The following is a 15,507-nucleotide window of genomic DNA, read 5'->3' on the forward strand; positions in this document are numbered from 1 at the left end:
CTTGCCGCGGGCCAGCAGACCCTCATCAGCCCACAGCATACCTGGACTTTGTAGCCCAAGCATCACCGGAGGCGGGTGCCCGGGACCCGGGCGGCTTTCCGGGAGCAGGGACTGGCCGGGGGAGTGCGGAGGGAGCAGAGCAGGCAGCGACGAGCCCACCCCTTCCCCCTCCACCACGTGAGGCCCACAAATAAGGCGGGGACAAGCTCTCCCCCCTCGGCGCGCTACCGGGGCGAGCGCGGCGCGGCGGGAGAGCGGCCCCACAAAGGCGGCGGGGCGGCCCCGGGCGCTCGCCCGCCCGGCGGAGGAGGCGGCACCTGCAGCCGGGGTCGGCCCGGCTGCGCGCCCTCCCCTCCGAGCCGGTACCTGGGCGCTGGGCTGGTAATGCACCATAGCGGGCAGCTTTTCAGGCTCTTTCAAACCGAGATCGTGGAGGTCACCGTGTCTGCAAACCCCCCTCCTTCGGCCGCTCGGGCCGGGGTGCCAGTGCGGCAAGCTGGAGAGCAGGCACAGCCCATGGGAATCCCAACACTTGTGCCGCTGGCTCCCCCGGCCCGCCCTTCTCCCCCCTCCCCGTCCCGAGGAACCGCTGAATGTATCAAATGAGCTGCAATCGATCTGCGGGCACAGGGGAAAATCAAATTATATGGTGCGGCTGGGCGGCCGCGGCAGGCAAAAGGTGCGGGCGGGCTGCCGGCTTCCCTCCACCGGAGAGCCAAGAGGCTGCCAGCCCCAGCCGCGCTCCCACCGAGCCCTGCTGGCTTCTCCTGCCTTTCCGTGCAGGTCCCTGAAAGGCAGGTGTTCGCCCCAGTCCCGTTAAACGCCATTCCCTCGATCGGTACCTCCCTGCCCGACGGCCTGCGCGCAGGTTCCCCGGTGAGCGGAGGAGCGACCGACTACGGCAAAGCACGTGCAGGGTAACGGGGTGGGGCGGACCACAGCGAGGTCGTTCATGAAAGGTCTTCCCTTCCCTGCTGGTGCCGGTTTCAGGTCTCCGAACTCCTCTCCCGGGCTTGGCAAAGGGAATCAGCCCCTCCCGTCTCGCAGCCGCCGGGCCCGTCCCGCACCTGTGGATCCCGGGGCTCGCCGCCCGCGGGACGCACCGCCCCGGCGAGAAGCGAGTCGGGCACCCGCCAGCTTGGACGGGCAGCACCTGCCGAAGCCGCGGGCTGTGAGCAGAGGGGTTTCAGACAGCGAGCTCGTACCTGAGCCCTTTTCTCGCCCCCCAGACGTGCGTAGGGGGACAGCTCCTCTTGGGAAAAGCCCCGCGCGGGGCTGGCGGTTGTCTGCGGGTCCATGGGAATCTGGCCACTTGTGCCGGCCGCAGCCGGGAGGGGGCTGTGCTTCCTTTACAAAAAGAGACACAATTAAGCAAAATGCTCAATGAACATTATAAATGATGTGCAATCGCCTCGCAGATTGCTTAGCAAATCAAATTATATGGTTGCTCACGGATGATTTCCATGTTCTTTAAAACGCAAACAGGTACTTTCTGATTCGGGGGGGAGGAGTGTTGGTAGTTTTTTTTCCGAGACAAAACAACAACAACAAAAAAAGCACAGCGCTTTAAAATTGCGAAGCAATGCCACACGCTGAAAAGAGGCTGTGTGAATATTCACGTTCTCCTTTGTTTGCCCCTGATTTTCACAATAGCCCGGGAAGGGCACGTTCACTGCGCTCTTGTAAATTTACCAATCCTTGACTAAAACCGCCAGGCACCTGCTTGGCAAAGCACAAAGCTGCCTACGTTTCCACCAACAATTTACTGTTTCATCAGCTTCTAAATTGACCCGTCAATAGAAGGGTTTAAAGTTAATATCATTTACACCAACGGAGATGGTCGGGCTCGAGGCTCCCCAGCCGCGGCTGCTGCTCGGCTCTGCCTGCGGGAGCTGTTCAGGTGCGAGCGGGGCGGCCGTGCCCAGCCTGCGGGGCCAGCCGGGCTGCCCTGCCAGTCCCGGGGCACAGGGAAGCCGCAGGAAAAGGCAGCGACGGCGCAGGGCCGGTGATGTCGGGCGGGTGCTGGTTTTGCAGGACGGGGAAGCAGTGACTCCTTTAGTGCAGGGCAGCTGGAAGGGACCGCAACAAACCCAACTGGTCCCCGCAGGGAACGGGCTCCTCTTAGGGGCCGTGACCGCCCCAGAAGGCGTGGGCAGGCTGGGAGCAGGGGCTGGCTCCTCGGGCTGCCCCGAGCCCCTGGTAGAACTCTCCCGATGCCCCCCGCCCACGCCCTGCCTTATGGACTGTGGTGTCCCTCCCGTTCCCCCGTGGGGAATGTATAAACAGGGCCATTGGAGGAAAGCAGTATGTAAAAAGTATGTTTGATAAGGAGTCTCTTATCTTCCAAGACACAAAACTACTCAAGAGAAGGGGAAATGGTTCCTTGAATCGGCTCCTGACAGCGTTGCTCTGACGCAGGATCGCTCATTTGAAACCGTACACAAGACTGTCCCTACAAGTGCAAAAGGGTTCGCTGAAACACAGCAGAGCAGGGCGCAGCTGATGGAAAGCTAGCGACTTGCTTTACGGTGTAACGAGGGCAGTAAGGCTCCCCAACAGCAGCTGGCAGGAGGCGTTGTGATTTGGCTTCAATTATTTTATTCCTGACAATTTCCAACAACTGAGTCCTATCCAAATGGGTAACAGGGTACTTTTTCATTCTGTTAAGCAGCTGTATTACATCCTCTCTTCCATAAATACAACCAGCTCTAGGTTAAATAGAAACTAAGCTTTCCAGTCATTGATCCTTCTTGTTGGTTAGAGACTCTATTAATTTTGTACCCTCCTTTCTTGAATTCTTCTTCCCTGGTTTATGCCCATCTGTTCCAGTGTGGGTGTTGATTCCCATGAACGATCTCATAATCTCCATGGGATTTTCTCTTAGGTCTATACACACACGTTCCTTCCCAGCTCTTGCTTTGCCAGGGCAAGCAAAGCAAGCTCAGGATTGGACTCCACCTTTCTTTATCACCTTTCCCTATCCTTTTCTCCATGTAAGTTCATCTTCTGGGGTAACCAGAACCCATGTAATGGTACACATCTACACTATCTAGGAGAGTTCTCACAGCTCCTTGGAGAATGATGTCAGCATTTGCCTTTCTGCCAAAATCCCTCACTTTGTATTGCAAAGGCTGTATTTACCTTTTTCATGGCCATGTTCCTTCAGTGGCTCATGACCACTTAGTCATTAGCTAGTGACCCAAGGTCTTTTTCCTCCTCTTCCTGGCAAGGACTATCAAGACACGGCCATAGAACATGTTCTTAACACACATCTCTAAAGTGTGACCTCTTAACACTGGATTTCTTTCTTTCTTTGCCACTTTGATACTCACAGTCCTAGGCTTCTTCTGAGGATTTTTCAAGCCTCTTCCATGCTGGGATGCCTTTCCTGCTCCAGGACTGCCAAATATTGTTTTCAATCCTTTTGTTCTACAGTTCTTCCTGAAAAATTTTATGTTTTGTCCGTAAGAGCAATGAGATTACTATCCTGGGCCACAGCATAGATCCATGTGCCTAAGAGTTCTTGATATATTTCCCTCTCTCTCCCTTCCATGAACTTGTCTAATAGCTTTTAAAACTAAAATAATTTTATTGAAAGTATTAGGTACTATTTAGTAGAGCTGAATTTTTAATTGATGATTACTGTCTTGGAAAGAAGTAAAGTTTAGAGATGCAGGAAAAACCAAAGGCTTAAAAGCACCTTAAGAGTCCACACTCCTCAGGAATCTCGCATCAGCTACCATCTAGCCTCACACGTGTCTCTCGCAAGGAAATACTCTATATTGTTGATGTTTTGTTGAGTAGTCTAGGCTGTAATATGATGTTAAAACTATCTTGATGACTTTTGACAATAATGGCTGACCTGCCATGGTTGATTTCTGCTGCATATCCCTCAAGCCCCACTTCTAAGTGCAGCTATGTTTTTGTCCAGCCCAGAGCTAGACATTTTTTAGCTCCCTAGTGAGCCCTCTGGGTCTCTCCTACATTCTTTGTTGATCACCTGCCTCCCACTGTACCAGGAGCCTTGGGGCTGCGTGCCCAGCACCTACAATTTAGGCATTGCAAAACCACATCTCTGCATCCATTTAGCCCTGAGGCTTTTATCTTTGTGGCAAATTATTAACCAAGTCAGGGACACAAAAAAAACATCTACACAAGGAGATGCTGCATTTCCTTTGGAGTTGTCCACACATTGAAAATACTGTTTTACTTAGCCTGGTAGCTCTTCTCCAGTGCTCACCTTCCAGGAGGCATGGGAGAACATTGCTCATTCCACTCCATGAAAAACTTTTTCACAACAAGGATTGTTTTCACATCTCCTCTGAATGACCTTTTCCTGAGACTAAGCAAATCCATATCCCTTCAAGTGTGCACTCTTTAAACATATTAACATTTTTATAGTGTTCACTGCTAATTTCCCTGTAGCATTTCTTCAACTGTAGTGTCCGAAATCGGGCACTGTACTTAGGCTAAGCCTCACCAGCGCCAAGTAGAGCAGAATAATTACCTAAGTGTTTTACTCAAAACACTGCTGTTAGTATACCCTCAAATGACATTTGTTTTTCTGCATCTCCCATTTTGCCTAGTGCATAGTTCACAACACCCAGCTGATCCATTCCTGCACTACTGCTGCCTTATCAGTTATTCTTCATTTCACAAATCATGCATTTGATCTATCTTTTCTCCCAAGATTGCATTTTGTACTTGTCTTATTACAGTGAATCTTATTGATTTCAGGCAAGCTCTCCAATCTGTGTAGATCAATGTGAGTCCCAATCCTGTTCTCCAAATCAACCTCTCCCAACCAGTGCTCTCAGCAGTTGAATTAAGCACTCTCTTTCCCTGTAGCCTATTTATTGTTGAAAACATTGGAGCTGCAACAGACACCTGCAGGACTCCACTTGGCACATCCAGCTTTGACAGTGAACTGTGGATGAGCACTTTTGTATGATTCAAACATTATGTCCTCATTCCAATCCCTATTTTATTTAGATCTCATTAAATGGTTTTGTTTATAAGAGGAGTAAACACTAACAAAGTTGATGTATATTCTATCTATGTCTTTATACACTTGGCTAGTTAGTCCTTCAAATAAGGACACTGAATTAATTTGAAGTGATATGTTCTTGATTAATCCATGCCAATATGTTTTACTGCCTTCTTATCACTTATGTGCTTACAAATTGATTAATAATTGACTCTCATTATCATGGTTACGCTGATGGATTTATACTTCCCAGGACCCTCTTCTTTGCTCTTTTTTAGCTTGTAAACACATGCCTCTGGCATCAACGTCCTCAAGCAAGTTGCTTAGGGTATGAGTCCTCATTAACTTCACCCAGTCAAGAGCTGGACGCTAATTAGGAGGGGGATTCAGTCCCTCACACAGAGCAATGACATATATGGTCTAGTACTATGTTAAATACTACATAGTATCCAAAACTTGGGGCTTGCAGATGTAACACAGGATCAACAGGAGACCTGCACCTTTCAGAGGGCTCAGCTGGAACTTCCATGCAGGCTATCCATGTGGGATATCTGAGAATATTTAGAACAGGATAGGGCATCTGTATCTGTGTTAAAGTAACTGCTCTCCTAAGAATAAGGTGTTCAATAATAGTCAAAGGGAAAAAATGGATACAACAAATCACTCTCAGGAGGGAACTTTTTTAAGGTGGAATCTGGTGGCCATTGAAGATGCCACTCTTGGTTCACCAGCAACAGAAGGAACTGAAACAATTAACCTGCAAGTTAAAGGATTAATATTTAGGCAGCTACATGTTTCCCAAGGCACTCTGCCATTTAAATGATTCAAAAGCCTAACGAGTTTTGAAGTAATCAAGCACCTTGCACTCAGTCTGGCCCATACTTAGTCTGGCTGATTTTTCAGCACTACTGAAGATATTCCATGTAGGAAGCTAATTACTTCAAATTACTTCTAGACCATCTTTACATGCTTATAGGTCTCTAACAACTACGAAGAGAGCCTGCACTGTTTAAACTTTAGCTTGAGTGTTTTGGTTGATTCAGAGGAATCCAAGGTTTTATAACTCAGTCCTACCTACTAAATGCAGTAAACAGCCTTCCACTCACAGTCAGGTGAGGATAACCAGAGGAAAGCTTGCAGGGCACTCTGATCTGTGGTAACAGAGCCACATGTACCCAAGGCAGACGCATTAGATAGTACAGACTGTGAAAGTGGAAATTTGAATGAGCTGAGGTACCACCTCTCTCCAAATCTACAGACAGGACACCCACCAGTGGCAAGACATGCCTAACACAACAATATGCAATACACATATGCAATAAATTTGGAAAACAGTAAATATCACATCAGAAGACAATTTCATTTTTTAAAAAATTTTGTTTGCTGCCAAAACTCTCAAGACCTCTTCTGGACATAGCAAGTCCCAAAGGTATGTGAACACTGCAAATGCCCTTCATGTGTATAGTCAGGCTTAGCTGATGTACAAGGTCTTTATGATCAATTATAGCTTAATGAATGAATGAATGAATAAATGTAACAGAATATGTGAGAGAAAGGGATAGCTTGAGAAAGAAGCTTTTCCATCATCTGTGCCTTTATTTGCAAGCTGTCAGAAACCTGTAGGAAAAGTTCCACTGCCAGTATCTTACAGGCTGTTTGATTTAATCCATGCCTCCATCGGCTTTGCAATCAACAGAGCCAGCAAGGAGTTATCAGATCCAAATGAGCTGCTGCAATTTCCCACCGCAGCATGGGGACTGAACCTGAATTACCCTAGGCCACCTGTCCCCCCTCACCACTGCAATGTACAGTAGAGGGATTTAGGCCTTATTTGTAATCTTTTGTCTGCAGCCTTGTTGTTTGGGTGGGGCTGCACCTGTTCATGGCGAGTGGGAATCCCTTAATTATGGCTGTGGGAGTGGGCAGTGAGAGCTGGCCCTGTGCACTGGCACATAAAGGCTTAGAGCAATGCGTGTGAATTCAGTGCCCTCTTTCTGCCATGCCAGCTTTCATTGCAAATCCTCCATAGGTCTTCACGGCTCAGCTGCATTCCCAGGGCTCCTGCCTGGTGTTTCACACACCAGATTGTCCTCTCTTTACAGGGCAGAGATGCTGCCTCCCTTTATTTTGGATCCCTGGGGAGTGCAATTGTTTAGGAATAGCAGCCAAGAGACAGTAACACATTTTAAGGTGTACTTTCATTCATAACATTGCCAGTTCTTTACTGTTATCAGATACAAATGGAGTTTACCTGGTGAACATATCCACATGTCTTTAAAGGGTCGTGTTAGTAATGATAGCTTGAGCCACAAGACACATCCAGGTCACACATCTAAGGAGTCCTCAGAGATTCTGTTATCCACAGTGTCAACACAGGCTGGGGATGAACAGGCCAAGAGCAGCCCTGCCCACAAGGGCTTGGGGGTGCTGATGTATGAGAGGCTGGACATGACCCAGCACTGTGCACTCACAGCCCAGGAAGCCAAACGTGTCCTGGGCTGCACCAAAAACAGTGTGGGCTGCTGGTGAAGGGAGGAGATTCCTCCCCTCTATCCCACCCTGGTGAGACCCCACCTGGGGTGCTGCATCCAGGTCTGGGGTCCCCAGCACAGGTAGGACATGGAGCTGTTGGAGCAAGTCCAGAGGAGACCGTGAAGTTTATTAGAGGGATGGAGCACCTCTCCTATGAAGAAAGGCTAAGAAAATTTGTATTGTTCAGGGTGGAAAAGAGAAGGCTGACTTCATTGTGATCTTCCAGTACCTAAAGGGAGCATACAAGAAAGATGGAGAGGGACTACTTACATAGTCCCTAGCATGTAGTGCTAGGACAAGAGAGAACGGCTTTAAGTTAAGAGTAAGTTTGAATTAGACTCCATGAAGAAATTATTTACTGTAAAGGTAGTAAGGCACTGGAACAGGTTGCCCAGAGAAGTTGTGGATGCCCCATCTCTTGATGTGTACAAGGCTGAATGGGACTCTGAGCAACCTGGTGTAATGAAAGGTGTTCTTGCCCATAACAGGAGGGTTGGATCATTTAGGTCCCTTTCAACACAAACAATTCTATGATTCTGTGATGCCACCCCAATCCCTTCCTTCACTCATTCTAGTTACCTGCTGAAACCTCTGTTCATGCCCCCTCACTTCAGTGGATACTTCATTCCCTTTCCCATTCCCCTGCCCTGTGCCTGGAGTCACTGTCTTTTGCTCCTTCTTCTCCTTCCCTACGCAAGATTTACCCCTCTTCATTTCAAATGTTATTGTCTCTCACCAAGTGCCAGCAGAAAAGATACTGATGGCACGACCAGCCTCCACTTTTTAGAGAGGCAAATGCCAGACAGATCTCTCAAGACTATAAATAAGTTTGTGCCTGGAGTGCATTCCGGGGTGGAAATGTGACCTGTTCAGAAGAAAACTATGGTGTACCTGACTGCAAAAATCGACCAAGCTTCCGTTAAACGTGAACATAGACATCACCAAAACTCTCAACGCAATAGTTTATCCCACCTTTTTCCAGGCCAGCTCTCCAGATTCCCCACGGGAAGAGCCGGCCAGGAGCGGAGCCTCGGGGCTCTGCCGCCACCTCGTGACGCCGCTCGGAGCCGGCCGGGAGCGGCGCTGGGATGGCTCCGCCGCCTGGAGCACCGCGATACGGCTGAAACAGCCCTGGAAACATTTGCTTTCTCCCTAGCTCTCGCCAGGAATGGCGTTTCATTTGCTGTGCTGCTGTCCCGTGAGCTGCGGCCGCAGCCCAGGCTGGGCGGTGCCGCTCAGCCCGCACTGATCCGGGACAGAGGCTGGGGCTGGTACCCGGCAGCGGCTGCCGAGCCCGCTGAGAACAATTCCTGAGAAGAGAGAGAGAAAAGCGCTTAAGTGGTGCTCCCTCCACTTCGCCGCAGCACCTGGACACCCCCTGCTCCCCTTGCTCCTTGGCAGCGTGCAGATGAGGGACCATCCCTCCATACCTTCTTTGAACCTGCTGTAACAGCCACGAGGATAACTAGGGTTGAGAGCCAGCTGTTGCTGGGCTTATATGACAAATGAGAGATTCAGATGTAAGATTGATAGTAATTAGATTGCCACCTGCTATCGCTTTAATCCGTATCCCGGATTTTTAATTGTTAAGGGAGGGGGGGCTGTTGGCACATGAATACATGAAGACTATCTTGTAAGGCACAAAGCATTGGGATTGTATCCCAGGCATCACAATTAGAGCTGCCCGGTTTTTGGTTTTAGCCTCCACTGTGAATTTTGGCCTAATTTTTCAACATTTTCCTCCTGAGTTTTCTAGGACTTATGCACTCTGTCCTTCCACTCATCAATTTGTTTGTTTGTTTGTTTGTAGCAAATGCAGGCAATTTCATTTTAAGCTTGGACAGCACTTTCCAGTTTGGCGTCCTGACAACCCTCTGCATCAAGTGGCCTGCATTCACTGGCATTGTGTCTGATTTTCATCAGGTTCCTCTCTGAGGCCTATTCCTCCTGGCTGTTACCCAGGTGAGCAGTCCTGCTGCAGTCAGTGATAATAGCTGTCAGTAATTAGTACTTAAACAGATTTGTAGGGTTGGGGCTTACTTCTTCCCCCTTGCTTTGGATAGCACCAATCTACTTTCAAGTCACACTTCACCAGAAAAAGAGAACACCAAGAATTTTGAAAGGTTTGTTATCAGGTTCCACAAAGGGATATGCTTGGGATGAACGTATTGGTTTTGTTGGAGAGACACACAAAATAGACTATAATTTGCATAAGGAGCTGAGAGACAACTGAATGAGGGGTCGAGGGAAGGGGTTTCATTGACTTCAAAGAGTATTGGATCAGATTCATGCAGACCATCTGCAACTTCCTTTGATGCACCAGCAAACTGGAGATAACAAGCCTCTCCTCTCTACATGCCTTGTGTAGGGCATTATGTGAAGAAGGACTTTGAGCCTGGCAATGGCACAAGCCACTCTTAGAAGAGAAAGTAGGTCTACATAATATGCTTGGGGGAAGCTGTTTTTTCGAGGTTTGCAGCAGGTTTGAAAGCAAACGTACCCTAGAGGTCACTGCAGAGCAGTCATTTCAGTTGCAATGTGTTTCGAGGGAAAATTGTCAGAATACTTTGGAATATTAGATTTAGTTGAGGTGACTCTCAGTAGTCATTGTAGAACTCTCTCCAAAACCACCCAACCATATGCCATACCTCCATAGAGCAGGATCCCGAAACTCTACTCTGTTACCTTTCTCAGGCAGAATGTCACCTCCTTCATGCTACACATTCCACCTCATATTCCCACCTACTCCCTCTACCACACCTCACCTCGTGAGGTCTTCCTGCTGTGGAGTAGCCCAATCTCATTATCCTGTCTGGTCACATCTCCACAGCACACACAGGCTGCTCCCCTCACCTTGCCATAGTTCCATCAAGTAGCTTTGTTGGCCTTTCTCCATGCAGAGGAGTGGTTGTGATGGCAGATAGGGATAGGTCCTGTCAGTGGTTGCCACAGGCTGGGAAGCCATCACAAGCACAGCTGTACACCTCTGATCAGATGAAGGGGAGAGGTGCTTAAGGGACTTGGGTAAATACTATGGTATGGGTGGAGCAGAGGAGTTGCATTGTCTCTTTGGAGAAGTTCATCTGCTTCCTCCGTTTAGGTAATGTTTATCAACTGGCAATTTCTGGCTATTCTTGAGGCAGGTGTAGCGCAAGAAGGTGAAATTTCGCAGAAAAGATAAATTGGCACAGGGGTAATAGAAATAAAAAGAGGAACAGGATCAAAATAATAAGCCATCATAAATATTTCTACAGCCCTTTTCATCTGTGCATGTCGAACAATTTTCAAGAGCTAAAAGAATCAAGCCTCTCAGCAGTGCTCATACACCAGAAATACGCAATTCCTTTCACCTATTGCTTAACTGCTGTCACCCCTGAATTAGGAGAGAGAAGCTGTTCATTGCTCAAGGCAACAATGCCTTGTGATTTAGGGTATGAGAGGCTAGCTCAAACTGTAAGACAAGGCAGTATTTAGAGAGTTGGCCAGGCCACTGCCTTACAAAAAAAGCCATGGATCTTTAACACCAAGTGGTCAGGCCCTCAGTTTGACGTCTCAGCTGATAAAACAGGAAAGGTGAAAGCAGGGGCAGAACCAATCTTTTAACAGCTGGCTGTAGGAGAAGACAAATTTGTAAACTGTAAGAGGGACAAAGGAAAAACATTTACCCCCTGCTTTTAATAGAGATTCATTCATAAAACTTAAGTGAAGACTACAAGGTCATAGAAAGTTACATGTGATCTAGTTTTGGAAAATGCCCTTCTTACAGACTAAGCCCAGAGGCAGAGGCTATTTTAGCTATTGCTAAGGAGAAGTGTCATGGAGGCCCCTTTTTTCCTTCTCTGGGGGCCTAAGGAAACTCCAGCTAGACATATTGTACATGACAAGGTTTAACGATCTTTGTTCATAATGGATCCAAGCGTGAATACCCAAGTGCATTCAGGAGAGACCCAGGACTAAGAGGTAAAATGTAAAGCCTGAAATACGGAGGGAACATTTTCTGGATTGGGGTAGGGTCATTCCTGGGGCAGTGAACGTATGCGGGTTCATTTTGCACCTGGTATTCTGATTAACAGTGAGGTCAATCTCCTGAACTTCCCAAGCATGAACACCTGCTTCTAGCACTGCTCATATCCTAGCCCTTCACAAGGCTTTCTCCTTCAGTAATCCCAGGAAATGCATAGGCATCCCATGTTTCTGTCAGAACTATCCCCAAGAGACTTTCACACCAAGGAGGATTGATCTCAGCTCTCCCATTTCCAAGAGCTCACAGACAGTTCTTCAGCTGACATCCACCAGCTGTGTGATGATCCTTCAGTGCTGACTCCTGAAAAGAAAAACATGAATTCTTGTTGTCCCTGATTTCAACACCTTTCTCTCTGTTGCCTTTGCCTCTTCCTTAGAAGATGTGCAACGGTTGCTGTTCTTTCCTGTTCCTTTTCCCACTATTACAAGATGTCTGGATCCATCTTTTGATCTTCCACAAATGACACCTGAGCAAAGATGACCTGGCTGTGATCCACATTTCTACATCTCATGCATCAGTAGTACAATAGGGCAGCACAGCCTTTGTTTCCTGAATGAAGCAGGCTGTGCAAAATTCCTTACGACTTTTTTACCGTCTTTTTCCTGACTTCTGTGGCAACGCCTCTGCCCCTGATGAGTTTTTCTGGAAGTCGCTTTGTAAATGTTGTCAAACTGTGTGTGCAAAGCAGGCGAGCAGAATGAGGACGTTTGCTCTGGCAGGGGATCCAAGCCCCGGGAGCCTGCAGGGGATCCCCCCTGGCACAGGTAGGGAGCTGCTGACTCGGAAGTGGCTGCAGGACCTTGTGCTTGCTCATCTCTGGGCACCAAGGGGAACGAACTGAGTGTGCAGCTAGGAGAGTCAAGGCACAAGGTAAGGGTGAGTGCAGTCAAGAAAGCCAGATCCCAGGGAGGAGGAGCAAGGAAGGATACCACAGAGCAACAGAAAAAAAAAAAAAAAAAGTAACACCACAACAAAAGAGAAGACAGTAAAAGGGAGAGCAATAATGGGCATGCATTTCTCTTTCTTCTGCCCCATGGCAAGCTGCCAATCTCTTCCACACAAATTCCTCACTGCTACTAAAACCAGCCCCCATGGACACACCTGCCTTGAGACAAATTCTTTTAGTCTTGAAAAAATCTGGGCACTTCTTCAATAAAGCGCTTTGCTTTTAAACTGCTTTGCCTTTGTGAATTTTGGCAGCAGCTCACACTTGGAGAGCTTTTGAGAGCCCTTTCTGTAATCAGATTTCCCGGCCCTGCCCCAGGGGACTGTGGGCGAGTGACTTCCCACAGCTGTGCCTCAGCTTCCAGTTCTGTGACGTGTGGCTCACCAGCGCCTCAAAGGGCTGGGGCGAGGCATCATTTGTGTGCGAAGAGCTGTGAAATCCGTGAGGATGACGAGCACTGAGCAGTACATGACATGCTGTGAGCGTAGTGTTACCATCAGCTCATCACTTGGGTATGGCAGGAGGTGGGGTAGGCACGGGAGTATGGTTTAAAACACTTCATTGCCCAGTGCAAAACATCATAAAGTGAATGAAGGAGGAGGCAGTGGAGTCATGTGGTGACAGGACTTATTTCTTCTACACAGTAGGGCAAAGGTTTAAGACCAGAAAATACGAACATGCTTAGGACTGCTAGCTAAATACTCAGAAAAAAAGAAAAGCTCAAGCTGAGACTTTTCCAGTTCCTTCTCATGCAGGCTGTCTCCTGAGCCACCTCACACACAAAAATCTTATATCTGCATTGACAATAGTCTCCCTTCTTTTCCTCTACTGACCAAAATCAGACTAGGCTCCACAAGCATAAAGAAGAATCCAGATGACTTGCAGCATAGTGCAACAAAAATCACTACAATTCTGTGGATACATGGCTAAAATAATGGGCTTTATGATTTCTGCCCATTTCTGCCCATTCTGATTTTCTTTGGAGTGAAGTTTCTAGTAGCATAAGAGTAACCTGCTCCTTCTTTCCTATTCTCTCTTTTTTTTCTATAATTTCTAACCAAGCCCTTACCACATTTGCTCTGAGAAAGAGGTCAAGTATTGCTCTTTATGAGCCAAGTTGCTTATGTTGGCTTAGATTTGGTTTTAATATCATAGCTAGAAAACATATGCTAAGTTTACCTCCTCTTTGTTGGCAATTTACACCCTCTCCCCCCTAAACAACCAATTACCAAGCTGTGAAAAAGTAGAGTCTGAAGATATGGATGCTGCCATGAGCCATGCAGAGTCTAATTCTGGCTTGGCTGCAAATTTAATTTGAAGTCTTAAGCAAGTCAATTAAATTTTTCTCATCAAGTCTTTCCTCAGCAAAAGAGGGAATAGTTACTTGCCTTGTAGAGATGCTGTAAAGACTAAGAAAGTAATTAAATAGTTTATTTAAGATGTAAAAAAACCCTTAAGAATTGTGTAGAAACCTCAATTAGGATCTATAAAAAGGCTATTTAAAAACACAATGGGATAAAGAGTATCACCATTGAAACTAATTAATGAAATAACCATGGTAAAAACTCCTCAGATATGAACAAGAACATAAATCTGTAGTTGCCTGGCAGAGTATATTCCACTCAGAAAAGCAACTGCTCTTTATTTGCTATGGTGGAACAAAGTAATTGCAGATACATAAGGAAATTCTTGTAGCCTATGAAACTCCTTGATAATGCTTTCCATTATTATTGGTCTTTATTTTTCATGATCTTATAACACTTTGGTCCTTTAGTTGGGATCTGTAGTGGTGTGGTTGGTACCACAGACACAGAAGATAACGAATTGCACTGCCCCAAAGAGCTTTTGGTCAGAGATCCCAAATGTCCACATTGAAAGGTGATGTGCCATTACTCTGATTTTACACACATGGTCTAATTTTTCCCTTTCCCCCTCTTTCATATGAAGCAGAACAAGGTTGCTTATCTCAGTGTCTGGTTCCCCCTCAGTGGGGGCTTTGCTGTGTTTGTTTGGTGACATACCAATGCAGTGCAGCTCTTCTTGGAGCTATGGATCTGTTCATGTGATTGTGTGTCAGTAACACTGCACAAGCTGATCTGGGGCCTTCCAGGACTCTTTCCTCAGGTCATCCTGCTCTATGAGTGAGGAGGCTGCTTACCCCAAGCATGCAGCTGCATACAATGATCTTTGTAGGTGTGAAATAAATGTGCTCTCTTCTCTGGCCATCTCCCTCCGTCAGTAGTAGGTACTAACTTGGCATTTTACTAAGAGCTGATCTTCACCAATCATGTCCATCCATCTAAGGTACTAAACCGAGTCTGGTTTGCACATGGGTCTGTGTGGATGCTTGTTTTGTCAGTTCCATGGTCTGCTTTGTTTGTATGGCACTTTCATTTGTAAAAAGTGTCAGTGAGACCTGGAATCCCTGGGGACAGGAAGAAAACAGTATTTTGCCAGTTCTATTCTACTTTAGGCTACGGAAGTGAGAAGCATTTCTGTTGGTATCCCAGCCAAAAGTCACTCTTCTAAGGCAGGTGCTGGCTTCTCCCACCAGCACTTGGCTGAACACAGGAGTCCTTGCGGGAATACCTTCCCCTTTACTGAGAGAACCCTCTCCTGTTAGGAAATGCAAGGAGAGGAGCGACGGCTGCCTGACTAAAGAATGCCTTTAAAGGTCAAATAACCTTTTCAGTAGCTGTGCAATAGATTTTAAGACAAACAGTGGATGAAAGTGTATCAGATTAAGGGAGCAAATGAATTCAGATAGTGCAAAGACAATGATTTCTGCACCACCTGTGAAGACTATTGAGAGCAGAGACCTGAGCAGGCTGGGCATGCACAGCCTGGTCAGAGCAGACAGAAAATACAGTGGGGGATGCAAGGGCAGGCCTGAGAAGCAGAGCATGATGCAGCACAGGCACAGCAAGTAGTGTGTTAGTGCTGTTAACAGACACCTCTGATGGCAATGGGACTGTCCCCAGCTGTGACATTACATAAAGTCAGTAGCACCAAGCCTTG

This window comes from Sturnus vulgaris, chromosome 1 (genome assembly GCF_052056855.1).
Source record: "Sturnus vulgaris isolate bStuVul1 chromosome 1, bStuVul1.hap1, whole genome shotgun sequence".
Classification (NCBI taxonomy): domain Eukaryota; kingdom Metazoa; phylum Chordata; class Aves; order Passeriformes; family Sturnidae; genus Sturnus; species Sturnus vulgaris.